We start from the raw sequence: 9033 nt of genomic DNA, 5'->3' as shown, positions 1-9033 counted from the left end.
TTTTTTAAACGCTTATTACTCCCTTAATATTTGAGCTATCTTAGTAAAATAAAAAGTATTTGGCAGCCTACTACTGACCATTTTATAGGATAATGATGAAAAATCCACAAAATAAACAGGAAAAAATCTACGAGGTATTACATAAGAGGTTCATTTTATTGAATTTAGACTAACCCACAAGAAAATATTTGCTTTGTGAACTTTAAGATTAGTTTGGGTCCAAACTGCTGGTCGCTCAGACTTTCTAAGCACAAAAATAGAACAATCTTGACATGGCATACTAGAAATTCTCAATATTCAAGAATCTGAAGTGTAATATAAGTGAACAATATGTAAAAATAGGCATAATATTGATCTTCTTTATGTATATTTGATGTGAGCTCGCTTTAAATGAACACAAGAACCTGAAATATACCCAATTTTTTAATTAGACTACAATGCTAGTTCTTATAATGTCAGAGTAAGTCTTTGTGATCCACCGTTTGACCACCAGCTGCTTTAAAAGTTAACTAAGGCATATTTTTCTTGTGGATTAGTCTTATATTCAATAAAATCAGCCTGTTATGTATTAGCTTGTAGATTTTTTTCTGTTAATTTTGCGGATTTTTCATTACTATATCATTAAATGGTCAGTAGTTTGCTGCCAAATACTTTTTATTTTACGAAGATAGCTCAAATATTAAGGGAGTAATAAGCGTTTAAAAAAAAACAGTTTACGTGGGACACCCTGTATATAGTATTCTGGTATAGAGTAAAATTAGGCCTTTTGATTTCATCTAAATTAATTCATTAAAAACTTAATTCTTTACAATATATCAATGAATTAACTTTATCGTGCTTGTTTTCCATCACTTATTTAAAACACAAAAAAAATTGGCTGTAAAGGGTTAAATAGTGAAAGATGACAACAAACGTTTACGCAATACAACAAATTTTTTTTTGTCACATATACAAATATGATAAAATATAAGATTATTCAAACTTATCTTTTTAAATATTTTTAAAAAGCATGTATCTTTTATGTGTATAGTTTTCATTCTTTTCATTTTAATTAAATAAAAATTATTTAACTAGATTGGAAATAAGTCACTTTGTGAAAACACTCTTTTTTGAATTGTAAAAAAACTGAAATGAAACGAGACTTTTAATTGGTTCAGACTTCAGAATAATATGTTTTATTTTAATGTTAAATTTCTTCTATATAAATTATTGTTTTAGAAAAAAATTATTTGCATCGAACAGAGTAGAGTTTTTATTATTGTATTGATATAATCTGAATCACATCAAATTGTTCTGTAAGAAACAATTTAACCCCAAACTAAAAAATGCTTTTGCTTCCATCAAAATGATCACAGCAACATATAAAATTGATTTTTAAATCCCCCAAAAAAAGTTTATTGGGGACTTAATTCAAATTTGGGCTCTGCAGTCTGATTCTACTGGTGTCATAGTATATTTTTGATATATGATAAAAAAATAGGTTAAAAACAGTTTAATAGAGTCACCTTAATAATTACAACAAGTCCACTTATCTACCCACTTTTATAATTACGACAATTCTACTTATCTGCCCACCTTTATAATTACGACAAGTCCACTTATCTTCCCACCTTTATAATTACGACAAGTCCACTTATCTACCCACCTTTATAATTACGACAACCCTACGTAACTACCCACATTAGTGATTACAACATGTCCACTTATCTACCAACCTATAAAGTTACGAGAAGTCCACTTATTTACCCAGCTTTATGATAAATAGCATTACACAGGCCTTTCTAAAATGTAACAAGCAATTCTGATTTCATAATCAATTGAATGTTCAAGGAGACAGGGTTATGGCAATATAAAAAATTAAATCTTCAGGTAAGGACAATAGATACTCAGGACATTGGAAATAATGCTTTTTAATTATTTTGGGGAGAATAGTTAGAATGAAGTATAGACTTGATATTAAAATCACCCCCCCCCCCCCCCAACTCCCCTGATTCCTTTTACTACTTCCGTTACTAGTTATGCATGTTTTATGTCTATCATTGTATCTATACATAGATGACAGGTGAATTCATATTCTGTTTTTGTATAGTATATATTATGTACATTCTGGGGTTTTAGAATTAGTGGGAAATGTAAATTTGATTTTTAGAAGCATATTTTAGTTATCCTTTCCCCTGTACATTAAAACTTGCGTGTGTTTTCAGACAACTGGGTATCTGTCATCCTATCTATCTATTCGTGTGAAAATTGGGGTATATAAAACAAAGAAAACAGTGATTTTTGAAACCTTTTTACTTCCTTTCTCCTTCCCCTGTTATTTATGCTCTATTCCAAAATATAGTGGCGTAAAAACAGTGATGGTTTATCGTTCATCTAAAGTGGTTAAAATGTTTGGACACTCAACATAATGAATCAACCAATCAAAATTCAATGAAATTTCCCAACGTTGTTAAGCCAACGAATAAGAAAACGTTATTTTAAAACTTTTGGGACTCGTGTAATAAACAGCCCATTGTGCCTCTCCTCCCTAATATGTCTTGATAGAGTTTGTTGCTGTCTGTTTGTAATGAAGGATCTCGCAAACTGCTGAACCTATATGTTTTTCCTTTGCATTGACGTTTCCTAAGGTATAGGGAAGGTTCACAACAATCTTGGAGGAGGGTATGTCCATCTTTTGAATAAAAACTCCCCTCTCCCTTCCTCATCTAATCTGTGTATGCACCTGTTTGATAATATCATGTTATAATGGTTTGTTTTAACAAGTTAGAAATTGTATTATAACCTTGTATGCCCCCCCCCCCCCTGCTCCCTCCTCATATTATCCGTATATGCCCTTGTTTGATTATATTATATTATAATGATTTGTTTTAACAAGTTAGAAATTATAATTTATCTCTGTTTATGCTTACCCCCCCCCCCCCTTCATATTATCTGTGTATGCCCTTGTTTGATAATATTATATTATAATGGTTTGTTTTAACAAGTTAGAAATTGTATTATAACAGAGTAAATCCTCTACAGCACAGGAATATAAAGTATCATATATAAAAAATAGCAGGATGTCTGTGTGTCTTTCTATCTGTGTGTAGCTTAAGATCTCGCACTAACCACTGGTTCTTCTTTACAGTGGAAAAAAATACCCCCCCCCCCAAACTAAATTTCTTTTATAATTCGATGCTAAAACAAGCAGTGCCAACTTTTGATTTTCTGTGTATAGTATATACGAATAATTTTTTTCTAAATACCTTTATTCTCAGACTAAAACTCGCGCCGGATACATTATACACCAAGAGACAAGGAAATCGTCAAAAATTGAAGGAAATTGGCCATAATACAATATATATATATATACTATTTTATGTGTATTTTATACTACATAAATTATGCTTTTTTGTTGTCCGTTAAAATCTCAACATTCTAAAATTGAGTATTAGGTCCAGGGTTGGTTTTAGACTATTTACTATCCTACTCTCTTAATACAGGCATATGGGTTTTGTGGTCGTAAAACGATTGAAGATTAAAATCATAGCAAAAGTTTAATATAAGAAATTAAAATATTGTTTTTATTTTAATTTTGAAATCACGAAACCTTTGTATTTTACATTTTATGTACAAGTAAAATATTACTTAGAATCAAAATTACTTAGAAGCATCCAAAAGGGGGGGGGGGGTGACCAACTCTCTAAGTACGTGTCACAATTTTTGGGGCGTGCTTTACGCAGCCCCCTGGATAAATCTTGCACACTCCACTGTTTTTAACACTCGAAATACTTCTTTGGGTTAAATCTTTTGCAAGGAAGCTTTATATTGGTCTTCTCCATGTTTAAAGCTGTTATGCAGTTTAATTATATCAATTGTACACAATTAGAGATATTGATAGATAGATACATAGATAAGAGATAGCTTAAAATAAAATATTATAATAGCAAATAGCGATAGATACAGTACAATGTTCCATTTGTTAGACTTGAGACATTTAAAAAATTCCCTTACTCTGATCTACCAAAGTTATGGAATGAAATCATTATTCCTAATACTAATCCTAATCCTGAAAATGAAAATGATAATAATAATGACGTGGTTATATATACTTTTAGCACAGTTATGTCAAGAAAACAATTTTGTATGAAACTCAAAGATTTTTTGTTGGAAAAACTTAATTTTATTTGTAATAGAGAAAACTGTTCTGAGTGCATAAACAGAGCTTGAAAATTGATTTCATAAAAAAACCTAGTGATTTTTTTAAGTAGGGGGGGGGGGGGTTGTCTTTTGGCGGGGAGGGGAGTGTTGTTTTTTGGTGGGGAGGGGAGGGTTGAATATAGGGCAAAGCTCAAAGTGGCATTCTATAAAAAAATATTATTTTGAATTGAGAAATTTCTGGGTTTTTTTGAAAAATAATACAATGACAAAGGCTTGAAGTATTGCTTTTTTTTCCTTTTTATGTTTTTTTCTTTCTCCTTTCTTTTTATAAAAACTTTACTTATTAATCTTCTATGATATTTTAAAACTTGAAATATGGTATTAAAATTATATACAACAATGATCTATCTTATTATTTTTCCTTTTTATTCTCTTTACTTTCATTTTGTTTTATTTTTCTCTAAATTCCTTCATATATTTTTTTTCATTTTTCTTATTATTTACTGATTTCTCTAACATAATATAAATGTTTATTTGTGTTTTTTTTTACTTTTTTTACCATCCTCACAACTCAATTTAACTAAATTAAAGTTTCAATTTTCCCTTTCACATATAATTTGTTTTATATTCTTTTTTTTCTTTTCGTCTTCTTTAAAAAGGGGCTTCAGGAATCAAATACACTATCCCCATTTTGGTCAAGATACCCTGGTAGTTCACCTTCAGAAATACTGAATTAGTATGGCTAAGCTATGGATTTTTATCCAGAGTTTAGATGAACGAAAAATAAATTTTTGTTTGTAGCTATGGGAGATAATAGAATTCTAAGATTTTGTGTTGGTAACTTTGTTTGGGAAACAATCATTAATTCATTTGTTACTAAAGAATTTAGCAGATTTGTATTAATTGGCCAATAAAAAAAGTATTAAATTCATCAATAAAAGATAAGGCGAAAATAAGGAAAAATATAAATTTCAAAGGGGGGAACTTTTAAATACAAGCCTAAATTGGGAAAGCATGTAAACAGCCTTTAGTAGGGTTGTGTGTATGATTAATGATTATTAGTATCGCAGCTATTCTTTAACTAACCTATGTCCGTAAGTCCATCACAGCAAAAAATCTTTTAAGAGAGTGCAGAATATCTACTAAAACTTACCTGTTTCTTGATTTATTTATAAAAATAATGTGCTGTTTTATGTTAAAGTTGTTTTTTATGGTAATTTTTCAATCACCTTTTGATATATATTTAAGTTTTACAATTACAATATTTTACAAACTAAAGAATATCATTTTGTAAATAAAATACTCCATCGTTTATATTTCTAAGTTTTCCGTTCTTTTTGTTTCAAATATGTTACTGTATTATATCTGCGCTACATCGGACAAAATTAATTTGTTTTTAGCTTGATAAGGGTTATTATGAAGGGGGTGTAATATAGGAGGGATTATCTATTTCAGAGAATATGGGTAAAGATAGGGGGTCACAGAGCCTTAACATGGGTGTGCATTTGATGTAAAATATTTAAAAAATTAGTAAATACAAATAAATTCATTTACTTGAAATTTTTTTATTTTTATTTTTAATTAAAAAAAGTATATTGCAATAATATGTATATTATGATGAATTTATAAAATTTAGACTAATTTTGTAAGTTTGAAGAAACACTTAAAACACATCAAAGGGAGAATAAGTTGAAGTGGACGGACAGTTATATTTAGGTCTTCTTTCTGTCAAGAGTTACAAATTTTAAATAATGAGGGCACAAAATATTACTATATATAAAAATCTTTCAAACCCCAGAAGAAGCAAGTTTATTTACAGGTAAATTATAACTTACACATTTGATTTAACATCTAATTCATTCATGTAGGACTAGAACGACTAATTCGTCTTTTTAAAGGCAAAGCTTTTCTATATATAGGGCAGTTTGTAACAGTTAGCTCTTTTTGTTAATATAGCCATGTTAGAATTGTACTATTGATTTCAAACTTTGCATGATGATTACTATAACAGTTATACTAGAAGCCTCTAGGGGCACTTAAAGTAGAAGGGGGAAAAGTCGACCTCATCCATTTTAAATTTAAGTTTCAAAAGAGTAAAAAAATATTCTCTTTGGGGGGGGGGAGGGGTTGAAGACACCCTCCCCAAAAATAGTTTAAAACCTTCCGCGGACCTATAAGAAGATTCACTGTAAAGGAGAACAATATCGGTTCAGCGGTTAGCGAGATTCTTTGGGATAGACAAAAAAACGCTTACTACTTTATATAATAGGATATGATTAAGGAAGTGTAGCAACTGCATAACTGTTGTTTTCTTGCCAATTTAGTTTCTTTAACATTTTAATTTGATAATTATTTAGGATTTCGCTCTGGTTTATCAAAAAAACGTCTCCAATCCACAGTTAAATTCAAAACCTTACTCGGGCTTATTTAAGGTAATTATCAATAACAATTATTGTAAATAGTTTTGTTTTCAAGTAAAAGATTTTGTGTATCTAAATTTGGTTATGTCAATGTGAATTAAATGTAAATAACTCGTCTCTAATTGAATTTCAACACTCTGATAAAACTTTTTGGCGCTATCAAACAAATTACCTACCCTCTAGAGCACTGAAAATTGAAAAAAAGAGGTTTAGGAGAGGTTTATTATTTACTAGTAAATATATTAGAGGCATATTTTTAGATGTTTTCAACTGTAGTGGCACTAGTTATACTGTAGAGAAAGAGTTAATTCAACAATGGTCCATATCAGGTAATAGATAACTACAGGTTTTAAAAAGCAATGCTTTTCTATAATTAGGGTCAGTCCGTCGGTTCGGAAAGGTTTCAAATTTAGCAATTCTATCATCATGAATAAAAACTCAGTACTTGCATTAATAAGTTGTGACAAGTTTTGATGTTACTTTGCTTTAATGTATGTTGTCATCCTTGTTTGAATAACAAATATGCTTTATTTCTTTAGCATATTTGTTATTGAAGTTAATATTTGCCACCGTTTAATTGGCATTGACTACTAAAAGCCAAGCTTTTCTATAATTAGGGTCGGTCCGTCCGTCAGTCCGTGATGGATAGCTTTTTAGAATTGGGCATTTTAGAATTGTCCTATCAATGTCAAACTTTGCATGATGATTCCTGTAGTAGTTAGGTACGATTTAGAAAGCATAGCAACTCTATAATCGTTACTAGAATGTTTGTACGTCCATTTTAAACATGTTATTTTTTTATTTTTTTTAACAGCAATTCCTATTAAAATAAGGTACAATATTTAGAGCGAATCATCTCCATAATCAAGTCCTAAAAATGTCAGTATGTCCTTAAACAGAATTCTGTATTTACGTAAAATTTTGTTAAAACTTATATATTCATATTTTGTTCGTCTGTCATACCGTTTCAGAGCTTCGCTTTTATGGATGCTGTCATCCTTGTTTATCAATAAAATTACATGTTTACAAATATTTCATTCTATAATAATAATAATCCATATTTTAGATTTATCGTATCATCAAGATTTTATAGATTAATAGTAAAATTGTTCAGGAAAAGGGAGCAGAAAAGAAGAAGATTTATGAAAACAGAAAGAAGGCAGAATAGGGTAGGTAATTATTATCTTTTCTATAACTAGTGTCGCTCCGTCCGTAATTTTTTCTCTCACAGTTAGCTTTTTTTTGTTAATCTATACAAGTTAAAATTGTCCTATCAATCTCCAATGTTTTATGATGATTCCTATAGTAGTTAGGTACGATTTGGTAAGCGTAGTAATTCTCTAATCGTTACCAGAATATTCGCACATCCATTTTAAACATTGATTTTTAACTTTTTCCAACAACAAATTTTTATGTGATAAAATTTTGCGATTTATCTGATTTTTGTAATATTGATTCCTAGGACAACAAAGTACCATGTTATAAGTTGAGCATCTCTATAATTAAGTCCTTAAAGTATGTTCTTACATATTATCCTGTAATTATGCAGTTTTTCGATACATTTACATTCTGATTATTGAGTTCTGACACTCTACAAGTGTTAATGTTCATTTGACCTACCGTTTCAAAGCTTCGCTTTTATGGATGTTGTCATCTAACTTTTACGGGCAGACGGCATATGATAGATTAACTTTATTAATTCCAAGTATTTTTCTTCTTTTAGGTTTGGTCCTTCAATAAACCATATCGCTCTTATTACTTTTATATAATGTAATATATCCCCCCCCCCCCCAAAGAAAAAAAACTACATAAAAGGGGAATAGTCCATTTAACACTCCTACAGGGGTGATTCGTTGTATTTTGAAAATGGCTTTTGAATGGTTATTTTAGGTTAAGTTAACTGTGAAAATACGAAGCAACGCCCCTTAAGGGGCATTGCCACGAAAGGGACTATACCCCATAAAAGTAGATATTGAATTTAATTTGTATGTTTCAGGTGCTGAGGGCAGTTAGTAGTCACTGATATTACTATGTAAGAAAATTGGCTGCCATTTTTGGACCATCCATGGCAATTGAATGACTGGTCACTTTCTGCTAATCCGAGGTTGAGGCCAAGAAGAGATCCTATAGCGTTGAAGCTGGTGATGAAGCTATTTAATTTCTTCCTTATTTTTTTTGTTAAATGAAAATATAAATAAAAGTTATTTTAAAAATAATTTTTTTTTACTTCCTATTACCACTTTAAAATGTATCCTTTCTCCCAATTTTATCCCATGCCCATCAAGGCCTTCATTATGCACTTCCATTCTACCCCCTCCCCTACCTTTTTACCCCTTCCATCATCCTATTTAACCCCCTTTTCCTCCCTCTTTTTCACTCCCCCCACCCCCTTTTCACTCCCCCCCGTCCCCTTTTTGCTCCCTTCCACCCCCTTTTTGCTTCCTCCCACCCACTTTTTGCTTACTCCCACCCC

At 30.5% G+C, this 9033-nt stretch overlaps 1 long non-coding RNA gene across 1 annotated transcript; it reads left to right on the top strand.

Annotated features, from left to right (window-relative positions):
* The first annotated feature begins 5561 nt into the window (after positions 1 to 5561).
* LOC145315219 (uncharacterized) lies at positions 5562 to 8776 on the top strand. Its single transcript, XR_013877984.1, has 5 exons — positions 5562 to 5959; positions 6498 to 6572; positions 6821 to 6889; positions 7675 to 7729; positions 8557 to 8776. It is a non-coding gene; the product is annotated as an uncharacterized LOC145315219 (long non-coding RNA).
* Positions 8777 to 9033: the final 257 nt, after the last annotated feature.

This window comes from Acartia tonsa, chromosome 3, assembly GCF_053477335.1.
Source record: "Acartia tonsa isolate MP-2025a chromosome 3, ASM5347733v1, whole genome shotgun sequence".
NCBI lineage: Eukaryota > Metazoa > Arthropoda > Copepoda > Calanoida > Acartiidae > Acartia > Acartia tonsa.
Note: the sequence above shows the minus strand (reverse complement) of the source record. Positions and strands in the feature narration are given on the sequence as shown.